Raw genomic sequence first — 12,741 nt, forward strand, 5'->3', positions numbered from 1 at the left:
TAGCAGAGGGGCCCAAAACCAAAGGGCATCTCTGTGAGATAAGGCAGGCAGGCACACAGTGCTGGAGTAACACAGCGGGCCAGGCAGCATCTCTGGGGAACATGGATGGGTGAGAACCCTTCTTCACTCACAGTAGGGTGAGTGGGGGAGGAAAAGGGTTGAAGGTTACACAGAAAAGCTGGAGTAACACAGCGGGCCAGCAGCATCTCTGGGGAACATGGATGGGTGAGGTTTGGGGACTGAACCCTTCTTCACTCACAGTAGGGTGAGTGGGGGAGGAAAAGGGTTGAGTTGACTTTAGTGGGAAGGAACTGCAGATGCTGGTTTACACCAAAGATAGACACAAAATGTTGGAGGAACTCAGCGGGTCAGACCGTTGAGTTATATTGCAGCATTTTGTATCTATCTTCAGTGTAAAGCAGCATCTGCTGTTCCTTCTATCTTGAGTTTATTTTAGTTTAGTTTAGAAATACAGCATGGAAACGCCCTTCGGCCCACCGAGTCCATGCCAACCATCAATCACCTGTTCACACTAGTTCTATATTATCGCCCCTACCTTCGCATCCACTCCACACACATTACAGGTAATAAATTAAGAGGCCAATTGACATGGGCATGGAAGGAAACTTGAGCACCTGGAGAAAACCCATGCGGTCACAGGGAGAACATGCAAACTCCGTATAGACAGCACCCGAGGTCAGGATCGAACCCGAGTCTCTGGTGCTGTGGGGAAACAGCTCCACCAACTGCGCCACTGTTTTGAGAAAATAGCTCAGTGCTGAAACAGGCCCTTCAGCCCTGAACGTCTGTGCTAACAATGATGCCAATGTAAACTAATCCAACCTGCAGCACATAGTCCATAACCCTTTTCCCCGGCTGTCATCTCCTTTTCTAAAGTCCTCTTAAACGCCACTCTCCCATCTGATCGCCCACTTCCTCTGCACCCTGATCCAGTGGGGTCCATATCCCTCCATTCCCTGCATATCCATGTGCCTATCTAAAACCCTCTATTGTATCCATTTCCATCACCACCTCTGGCAATGTGTTCCAAGCCCCCACCTCCCCTGTGTAAAATAATTGTCCCACACATCTCCATTAAACTGTCCCCCTCTCACCTTGTAGCTCTGCCCTCTAGTGGTGGACATTTCCACCCTGGGAGAAAGGTTCTGACTCTCTATCCTTTCGATGTCTCTCATAATTGTATATACTTCAATCAAGTCTCCCCTCAACCTCTGACGTTCCAGAGAAGATTGCTATCCAATCAAATTATAATGTACATGAATAGACTCAAGCCAGGTCCAACAGAGTAAAGTACCCGAGTGCAATATATAGTATTATAGCAGCGTCATAACTATAGTTACAGAGAAAGTGCAGGAAAAAAAATAGTGCAATGTGCATCATGAGGTAGGGTGGAAGATCAGGAATACACCCTTAGTTTAAGGGACAATCGTTTAGTAGTTGGAAAATAGCAGGAAGCAGCTGTACCCGAATCTGGTGGTACCTGCTTTTAAGCTTTTGTGCCTTCTGCCTAACGGGAGAGGGAAGAGGGAATGACCGAGGTGAGATTGGCCATCGGTCATGGGCTGCTGCACCGGGGCAGCTGCGGGGGCTGCAGCCACTCCACTTTTTTGGGGAGACATGCTTCATAATTCGAAATTATCAGAACAAGCGCATAATGAGCGCGGCAAAACCACGACAAGCCGTGGCGGAAACCGACTGCCCCCCTCAAAACCTCCCCTCCCCGGCCAATCACAGCACGGTTCACAGTCGAGATCAAAGATCCTATAGCAAGCAAATGCTGGAGAAACTCAAATGCTGGAGAAACTCAGCGGGCGCAGCAGCATCTATGGAGCGAAGGAAATAGGCAACGTTTCGGGCCCGAAACGTTGCCTATTTCCTTCGCTCCATAGATGCTGCTGCACCCGCTGAGTTTCTCCAGCATTTTTGTGTACCTTCGATTTTCCAACATCTGCAGATCCTTCTTAAACAAGATAGATCACTCCTAAATGCAATGGGGTGACGTGTAGGATGCAAAGGAACAGAACGTGGGCCTTCTTTTCATCCATTTCAGTAACCCGACTCGACCCGACTCGCAGTGTAATCAACGTTGCGGGGGAACAGTTTGTGTTAATAAATTAAAATTCTGAAAATGACGAGAAGATATTTACCAAAGAACTTTTATTTTTACGGGGCTGTTTCCGTAACCGGCTTCCGTCTCCGCACTAGTATCCTATGGGATCTTTGGTGCGGAGACGGAAGCGGGTTACAGAAATGGGGCCTTAAATTGCTCGGAATCCTTTCCGACCGTACTACGTCGTCGAGTGGACCATCTTGAGAGTAGGATCTTTGGTGGAGTGAGCCCAGAGAGAGAGAGGGGGGGATTAGCCGCCGAGCGGAGGGAAGGGGGGGAGGGTGGGGGGGGGAGGAGAGGGAGGAGAGGGGGGGGGGAGGACAGGAGGGGGGGAGAGGAGGGGGGGGAGGAGGAGAGGGGGGAGGGGGGGGAGGAGGAGAGGGGGGGGGGAAGGAGGAAGGGGGGGGAGGGGGGAGGAAGAGGGGGGGGGAAGGGGGGAGGAAGAGAGGAGAGAGAGAGAGGAGTGGTGGGGAGGAGAGGAGAGAGAGAGAGAGAGAGAAAGAAAGAAAAATAGCACTTGAAATTATAAGACATTTTAAATATCTTGTGTCAAAGTTTCTATACCGTGGAAGGCACTGGTGTCAATCCCGGGAATATATCCCCCCACTTTTTGAGTAGGGGGATGGCCTGTATTATCCCCAAGTTTTTGGAGGTCGAGCAACAACAAAACATCATAATGGTGCTGCCCTCCCCCCACCCAGTTGCTCTGCACCCTCACCGGTCACCCACGAGGCCGGTCATCAGTGATCGCTCAGCCCCCCCACTTTCAAAAATGTTCCACGGCCCCTGTTGGTGACAACTGAACAGCTACTTGAATGAGCAGGGATAGGGGGACATGGAATCAATGCGAGTGGGAAAACCTCCCTTCCATTGACTCCATCTATGCTTCACGCTGTCTCGGCAAGGCCACCAGCATAATCAAGGACCAGTCTCACCCTGGCTACTCCCTCTTCTCCCCTCCCATCTCCCATCAGGTAAAAAGGAATAGAAGTGTGACAACGCACACCTCCTGATTCAGGGAGCTTTTTCTCAGCTGCTATCAGGCAGCTCCTAGAGGATGTGAAAGTAATAAATAAATGCAAACGCAGTCTTTTCCAGTTTGGTCACAAGAGCAGGGCTGCCCGCCCAGAGTGGTTACATCAGGGGATGTCTGATCATGTGTGTCCCCCTTACTGCCAAATATAATCATCAGCATTGGTCAGGTCATGACGGTTCCCCAATTGGCAAATTTTCCACCCAATCTCAATCAAACATTGTTTCCTCGCAAAGCAAGCTGCAATGTAAAGACAGCAGATTACACAAATATTTCATGATAAACAACGTTTGCATCGACTGTACTCCGGCTGTCCAATAGCCACATGCACCCATCCACATCAGCACCCATTGGCATAACCTCCTCCACAGCCGACTTTCACACTCCCTCCCTCTCCCCAACTGCTTCATCACCCCCTTGTCTCACCCCCTCACCCTCTGTTTCACTCTCTCTCTCTCCCCCCCCCAACTTCTGTCCCACTCTCTCTCCCCAACTGATGTTTTACATTCTCTCTCTCTCCCCAAACAGCTAATTTGCTCCCCCTCTCTCCAACAGCTGCTTCTATCTCTCTCTCACACGCATTCTCTTTCTCTCCCTCCATAACTGCTGGTTCGTGTTCTCCCCCCCCCCCCCCCCCCCCCTTCCCCGACTCTCAGCAAATTCTACAAATACACCATGAAAGTTTTCTATCGAGATGAATCGCAGTTTGGTTTGGCAACAGCTCTGCCTATGTCCGCAAGAAATAGCAGAGAGTTGTGGACCCAGCCCAGTCCATCACACAGATCAAACTCCCCCTCCCAACTGCTCTCTCTACAGTTCATGCTGCCTCGGGCAAACAGCCAACACAAACAAGGACCACTGACATCTCGGTCATTCCCATTGCTGCAAGTAAGAAATTTGTTCCATTTTGGTACAGATTATAATAAAACACTCTTGACTATTTGGGAGGCGCAGTGCTGGAGACCCGGGTTCGATCCTGGCTACGGGCGCTGTCTGTACGGAGTTTGTACGTTCCCCCCGTGACCTGCGTGGGGTTTTCCCCGGGTGCTCCGGATTCCTCCCACACTCCAAAGACGTGCAGGTTGGTGGGTTAATTATCTTCTGTAAATTGTAAATCGGCCCCAGTGCGTAGGATGGTGCTAGTATACAGGGTGATCACTGGACGGCGTGGACCGAAGGGCCTGTTTCTTCAATGTATCTGTAAAGTCTAAAGTAAAGTCTTCTTCTGTAAAGTACCTCCGCTGAAAACACAAAAGCTTGAACGCACGTCCCAACAGGTTCAGGAACGACCTCTCTGCCCCGCTGTTATCGTAGGCCCAATCTCACAACCACCTCATTACGGCCCTTGAAGTTGTGTTAATCTGCACTTTCCATCCGGTAAAGGGCCTGTCCAACTTGGGCGTCATTTACGCGACATCCTAAAAATTGGTTGGCGCGTGTGAGGCGTGGTGGCGTAGGCAGTGACGCGCGGCGCCCCAGGATTTTGGGATAATAATAATAATAATAATAATAACTTTATTTATAGAGCACTTTAAAAACAACCACTGTTGCAACAAAATGCTGTACATGACTAATCATCGACAAAAAATTATTACACGACAATAAAAACATTAAAAGAGAAATTAAAAACATTAAAAGCACCAAAACAGGAGCAAAGTCTCAAGCAGGATCAAAAGCCAAGGAATATAAATGTGTTTTAATACTGGTTTTGAAGATGGACAGTGAGGGGGCCTGTCTGATGTGCAACGGCAGAGAGTTCCAGAGTGCCGGAGCAGCAACAGAGAAGGCTCTATCCCCTCTGAGCTTCCGCTTATTCCTCGGTACCTCCAGGAGCAGCTGATCAGCTGACCTGAGGCACCGTGCAGGAGCGTATGGATGGAGCAGCTCAGAGAGGTAAGGCGGGGCGAGCCCATTTAAAGATTTAAAAACAAATAAAAGAATTTTAAAATGAACTCGAAAGTACACCGGGAGCCAGTGGAGGGAGACCAGAATTGGCGATATGTGCTCCCTCTTTCGAGTTCCAGTTAAAAGGTGAGCGGCAGCATTTTGAACCAACTGGAGACGAGCCAGGGAAGATCGAGCAACTCCAAAATAGAGTGCGTTACAGTAATCCAGCCTAGATGTGATAAAGGCATGGATTACTGTTTCAAAATGCTGCCGCTCAAGAATGGGCTTCACCTTTGCCAGCTGCCTTAGGTGAAAGAAGCTGGACTTTACCACCGCGCCTATTTGATGATCCAATTTAAAATCACTGTCCATCCTAAAACCCAGGTCCAAAACTGTTGGCTTGACATACCGTGCCAGGGGACCGAAGTCAACAGGGGGAGGTTCACGGCAGCCATTGGGACCAAACAATATCACCTCTGTCTTCTTTTCATTAAATCCTAGAAAGTTTAGGGCCATCCAGGACTTAATGTCCTCAAGACAAGACAGAAGAAATTTGACCGAAAAGGCATCTTCCTTCCTCAGCGGCATATATAGTTGGCTATCATCAGCATAACAATGGAAAGAGATGCCATGCTTTCTAAGAATGGAACCCAGAGGAAGTAAGTACAGTGAGAAAAGCAGGGGCCCTAAAATTGAGCCCCTGTGGAACCCCATATGACAGAGGAGCGGAGGAGGATTCAAAACCAGCAAGGCTTACACACATAGTTCTGTCTGCCAGATAAGACCTGAACCATCCCAGGGCACTGCCACAAATGCCCACTAGGTGCTGTAACCGAGATATTAAGATACCATGGTCCACTGTATCAAAGGCGGCAGATCGGTCCAGCAGGACACGAGCTCAAAATCCTCGCGTGCCGCCTGCGTGACGCGCAAATGACGCCCTAGTGGGGCAGGCCCTTCACACAATGTGCTGAAATCTGTTTGTTTTCCCTATTGCACCCCCTGTTGTACTTGTGTGTGGTTTGTTTGTACTCGTGTGTTGCAATGATTGGACTGGGTAGCATGCAAAACAAAGCATATCACTGTGTCTTGGTACACGTGGCAATACTAACCCGATACCGCTCCATCTACACTTACAGTGGGTTGGGAAGGGGGGAGTTGTAGACTTCTTCAATAAAAAAAGTCTGAGAAGTAGATCACTAAATCAATGTCAGTTAGGGGCCACCCTTCAAAAACGCCGAGAAAAGGTTCAGATTCAGATTCAATTTTAATTGTCATTGTCAGTGTACAGTACAGAGACAACGAAATGCATTAGGTAAGGTAAGGTTCATTCACACATCTTTCCTTGGTGACCCACTCAAAGCTAAATGCAATTGACCATAGACACATAGGTCTAAGAGGGCATCTAGAATGAGCTGCCACAGAGGCTGGTAGAGGTGGGTACAATAATGGTATGGATTACAGTTGGACAGATACCTTTTGCCCGATGGGAGAGGGGCGGATGGAGTGTCCAGGATGCGACTCGTCCTTGATTTTGCTGCTGGCCTTAACCATGGCAGCTTGAGGTATAAATGGAGTCAATAGAAGGGAGGTTTGTTTGTGTGATGGTCTGGGCTGCGTCCACAATTCGCTCCAATTTCTTGCGGCCTATGGCGCATCTGCAGAGGTTGGTGAGAGTTGTTGGGGACATGCCGAACTTCAATTTCAGATTCAATTTTAATTGTCATTGTCAGTGTACAGTACAGGAAGTAGAGGCTTACTGTGCTTTATTTGGTCATTGCTTCAATGTGGGTGGTCCAGGAGAAGTTGTCATTGACTTTTAGGAATTTAAAGTTTTCAACCATCTCTACGTCAACACCGTCAATGCAAACGGGGGTATGTGTTCCGCTTCGCTTCCTGAAGTCCATCACTATCCCCTTTGTCTTGCTGACATTGGGAGCAAGGTTGTTGTCTCGACACCAGGACACGAGCTTCTCAATCTCCTTACCAAGGTACCGTGTGAAAAGCTTTTTTGTTGCATGCTATTCGGTCAGAGGAAAGACTACAGGTGATGTCCACAGTGTACAGCTACAGGATAAAGGGAATAACGTTTAGTGGAGTTCACACAAAGGGTGGCGGGTGGATGGAACAATCTGCCAGAGGAGGTAGTTGAGGCAGGGACTATCTCAACATTCAAAAAACAGTCAGACAGGTACATGGATAGGACTTGTTTGGAGGGATATGGACCAAGCGCAGGCAGGTGGGACTAGTGTAGCTGGGACATGTGTGGGCAAGTTGGGCCGAATAGCCTGTTTCCACACTGCATCACTCTATACAGTCCAGTAAAGTCCAATTAAAGAGTCCAAGGGTCTCCAATGAGTTAGTTGGTAGCTCAGGACCGCTCATTAGTTGGTGAAACTATAGGATGGTTCAACCATATAACAATTACAGCACGGAAACTGGCCATCTCGGCCCTACAAGTCCGTGCCGAACAACTTTTTTTCCCTTAGTCCCACCTGCCTGCACTCATACCATAACCCTCCATTCCCTTCTCATCCATATGCCTATCCAATTTATTTTTAAATGATACCAACGAACCTGCCTCCACCACTTCCACTGGAAGCTGATTCCACACAGCTACCACTCTCTCAGTTGCCTGATAACAAATTATGTATCACTCTTAATGCTGGGGTTCTGAAGACACATGTAGACCAGACCAGGTAAGCACAAGGGTTTCCTCTGAAGGACATTGCTGATTATTGCAGCATTTCTCCTGCTGTCGTGCTCGTCCAACCTGGCTGCTGCTCTTGTAACTTAGCCACGACGTTGCAGGTCATAAGACTTTGGTTTACTCTCCACATCGGTTGCCTTGGTATCAGCACTCACCCTTGCCTTCACATCCTTCCCCTTCACTGGAATCCCCTTGAGTCTGATAAGCCATTTAACGGCGGCCTCTTGCTCATCTCCACATTTGGTGGTTTTTCACCACTGATGCCCCTGCCCTCAACTGCCAACCCCCTGATCTTTGGTGTAGGAAGGAACTGCAGGTGCTGGTTTATACCATCGACACAAAATGCTGGAGTAACTCAGCGGCGCAGGCAGCATCTCTGGAGAGAAGGGTTCTGAAGAAGGGTTCCAACCCAAAAACATCACCTATTCCTTCTCCCCAGAGATGCTGCCTGACCCGCTGAGTTATTCCAGCATTTTGTGTCGAACCCTGATCTTTGGAATTCATCCCCTGAATCCCTTTACTTATCCATTGTCCAGTTTAGTATAGTTTAGTTTAGAGATACAGCGCGGAAACAGGCCCTTTGGTCCACCACGTCTGTACTGACCAATGATCCCCGAACACGATCCTACACACACTATGGACAATGTGCAATGATACCAAGCCAATTAGCCTACAAACCTGTACGTCTTTGGAATGTGGGAGGAAACCGGAGCCACCGGAGAAAACCCACACAGGTCACGGGGAGAACGTACAGTCAACACCCATAGTCAGGATCGAATCCCAGTCTCTTGTGTTGTAAGGCAGCAACTCTACCGCTGTGCCATCATGCCACCCTGTTAAGCTGTTGTCCTTCTACAGAGTCCTTGTAGTCTCCAAACTATACTTAGAATAAAGGGGAAGCCATTTAAGACTGAGGTGAGAAAAAACTTTTTCATCCAGAGTTGTGAATTTGTGGAATTCACTGCCACAGAAGGCAGTGGAGGCCAAGTCACTGGATGGATTTAAGAGAGAGTTAGATAGAGCTCTAGGGGCTAGTGGAGTCAAGGGATATGGGGATAAGGCAGGCACGGGTTATTGATAGGGGACGATCAGCCATGATCACAATGAATGGCGGTGCTGGCTCGAAGGGCCGAATGGCCTCCTCCTGCACCTATTTTCTATGTTTCCATGTGCTTAGGTCTTCTATGCACCAAGTTATGTTTGATAAAGATTGGGATGTTTTCCTATTATAAAGGTGCTTCTTTTTCTTCTTGTGTATGGCGTGCACAGACTAAAGTTGTAGATCAAGGGTAGATATCCAGGTTAGGTCAGCATCAGCTACTGGGTGGATGGCTTTGATGCCACCAGGGAAAAGTCTCAGTGAGCAGTCAATGCACAAACAAATAAAGGTGCTATATTAAGTGACATTTTTGTTGTATTATTACCACGACAAAGTAATAGAGAACACCGGTTCCAAAGAAGGGTCTCGACCCGAAACGTCACCCATTCCTTCTCTCCAGAGATGCTGCCTGTCCCGCTGAGTTACTCCAGTTTTTTGTGTCTAGCACCGGTTCCAAAGTCTGACTATTCCTGCAACCATCAGTTTCTTGACCCGACCTGCACAGCCCAAATCATGGACTACATTCACCGCTTAACCTGCTCTGGACATTTTCCAATTGTATTTTCCTCTAATGTCTTGTTTTTTTGCACAGTCTTTTTCTTTTCATTGTCTTGTAGACCTTGTGTAATTTAAGTCTATTCTACGCACATTTTTGTAAAACTTAGGCACAATTTATGCACGGTCCATGCATAATTTATGTTTATGAGTGCTGTCTGTGTCTATGTTCCTGTGATGCAGCTGCAAACAGGACTCTACATCTGTACCTCACCCTGCTTGTGCATATGACAGTGAACTCCCCAACTGAGGCCGTCAAAGGTTCTGAGCAAGACAAATTTTACAATGGGTCTCGGACTTGAAACGTTAACTGTTACTCATTCACGGATTCTGCCTGACCTGCTGAGTATTTCCAGAATGTTATTTTTTTTTTTTGTTGAGGATTTTCAGCATGTGCAGCTTTTTCATCTGCCTGATTTTTGATCACTTGCTGTTCCTTTCACAACCTTGGGAAACACAAGATAACAAGCCTCCTCAAAGCCCACTTACTGTAGCCATGAGAGGAATAAATTGGGTAAATGCACAACCTTGCCCAGAGAAGGGGAATTGAGAACCAGAGGACGCAGGTTTAAGGTGACGGGGGGAAAGATTTAAAAGGAACCTGAGGGGTAGGTTTTTTACACAAAGGGTGGTGGGTGTATAGAACAAGCTGCCGGAGGAGGTAGTTGAGGCAGATACCATCCCAACGTTTAAGAAAAATTTAGACAGGTGCATTTTTGTCCAGAGATGTTGCCCGTCCCGCTGAGTTACTCCAGCATTTTGTGTCTATCTTGGACAGGAACATGGATAAGACAGGTTTGGAGGGATATGGGCCAAATGCAGGCAGGTGGGACTAGTGTGGATGGGGCATGTTGGACGGTGTGGACAAGTTGGGCCGTTTCCATGCTGTGCGACTTTGTAACTTAAGAGTAGTGTGGGGAACACAATAGCAATGTATGCAAACAGCTGCAAGATGTATAGTCGATCATCCATGGAGGATGGAAGGTTGCCGGGTACGGAAGTACCTCTGCTCTCCTTCAAAGCAAATCCATTGCACCCGAGAATGAAAACTAGTCCCTCGGCCTTCCCCATGCAATGTAACGTCCATCCTGCAGTGTGGACCTCAATCCCTAATTAAATCTTCCGACACATTTTAAGGTTTATGAAACAGTAAACCACAACTAAAGATTGCAGTGATTTATGAAATGGAGACAGAACCTCAGACCCAAATCACTATCTTTTTCTCAAATTATGAATCATCAATATAGACTTGATTACAATTTCTTACTAGGGTCATCGAATCATATAGCAGAGAAACCAGCCCTCCTGCCGCCGATATTTCTTTTGTCCATTCTGCTTCCCTGCAGAACTAAACATCTTTAAATTAAAAAAAAAATAAAAAACTTGATTCAGAATAAAAAACATATACAGGGCAAAAACTCTCCATACATTCAATAGTGTTTGAACCTATCTTTAAACAAAAGATAGGGGTGACAAGGTAGAGCAGCGGGTAGAGCTGTTGCCTCACAGCGCCAGAGACTAGGGATCAATCCTGACCACGGGTGGTGTCTGTGCGGAGTTTGCACGTTCTCCCTGTAACCAAGTGGGTTGCTTCCCACATCGAAGACACGCGGGATTTGTAGATGAATTGGCCTTCGTAAATAGCCCCTAGTGTGTAGAGAGTGGATGAGAAAGTGGCATAACATAACATTGGTGTATGGGTGATCGATAGTTGGCATGGACTCGATGGGCTGAAGAATCCGTTTTCCTGCTATATTTCTAAAAACATAAAAACTAAAAACATAGATTCCCAAAGGATGCCACAAACCAGCAGTTTCAAGGCAACTCGCACCAAAGGTAGCCTTTCATTGGAATTTTTTTATTTTTTTAAATTAAATCAGCTGTTCCCAGCATTGGTACTAGGACTGGCAACACTGGGTAATTCATCCAAGATACTGGAATAGTCATCTAGCTAATTCATCCATTATTTCACCACAACCACTACGTAAAATGAAAGATCACCAATGATTCACAACTTGGGAAAATAGCCATCTTATATTCACATTCACCACACTAAAATGAAACAGTAGGATCTTGAATTATTAATTGCAGGCTAGATTCAAGTTGATTTTTTTAGAAGTGAAGGCAATTAGTCCGCACAATAAATGGAACGTAGTCATGTAGGAGTGGTGATGAAGCACTGTTTTCACTGTTGACTTAGAAACCAGGAATGCGCTGTTGCCTGAGATGTTCATGGTAACAGGCCTAATGTATACATTTTTCTTCTGCAGACACCATGAAGGAATACAAGCCACTTGCAAGTGGGAAGGTATAATTAACCATTTTTGCTTACAAGTCACACCATTAGTTTAGTTTAGAGATACAGCGCTGAAACAGGGTGTTCGGCCCCCCGAGTCCGCACTGATCAGCAGTCCCCGCACACTAACGCTATCCTACTTTTTAGCAAGCCAATTAACCTTAAAAACCTGTACATCGTTGGAGTGTGGGAGGAAACCAGAGCACCCGAAGATAACCCACACAGGTCACGGGGAGAATGCACAAATGCCAGAAAGATACAAAAAGCTGGAGTAATTCAGCAGGGCAAGCAGCATCTCTGGAGAGAAGGAAAGAGTGAGGTTTCGGGTCGAGACCCTTCTTCCGAATTTCAGAAGGGTCTCAACCCCAAACGTCACCTATTCCTTCTCTCCAGAGATGCTGCCTGTCCCGCTGAGCTACTTCAGCTTTTTGTGTTTATCTTCGTTTAATACCAGCATCTGCGGTTCGTTCCTACACATGTACAAACTCCATATGGACAATACCCGTAAACAGGACTGGGTCGCTCTCTCTGTAAGCCAGCAACTATATCGCTGTGCCACAGTGCCATCCATTGTCTCTTGCCCTTTACAATGACCGTGAAACGGATCTTTAACTAATGAACATGTATACAGCCTGCAGAATTGTAGAATCAGACCCTAAACTCCACTTCCCTTGCAATCTCTATGAAGCTGGAACGTAGAACAGTACAGCATCAGAAGGGTCCCGACATGTACTGTTACCTATTCTTGTTCTTCAGAGATGCTGCCTGACCTGCTGAGTTACTCCAGCATTTTGTATCTACCTTTATTATAAACCAGCATTTGCTGAATCACAGTATGCCGTTTGGCCCACAATGATGCCAAGACCAACTCTTAACTCGGGAGGCCCCGACCACGGGTGAACATCTGGGAAGATCGGAGGGGAGACTGGCTGGACTATGGTACCTTCCTCAACTTTGGTGCCACTGTGTTGTGTTCTAGTTATGTTGTTCGTGGACTTCTGTGTTTGTGCTTTTAAAAATCTTTTAATAT

The sequence above is a fragment of the Leucoraja erinacea genome, chromosome 28 (genome assembly GCF_028641065.1).
Source record: "Leucoraja erinacea ecotype New England chromosome 28, Leri_hhj_1, whole genome shotgun sequence".
Classification (NCBI taxonomy): Eukaryota; Metazoa; Chordata; class Chondrichthyes; order Rajiformes; family Rajidae; genus Leucoraja; species Leucoraja erinaceus.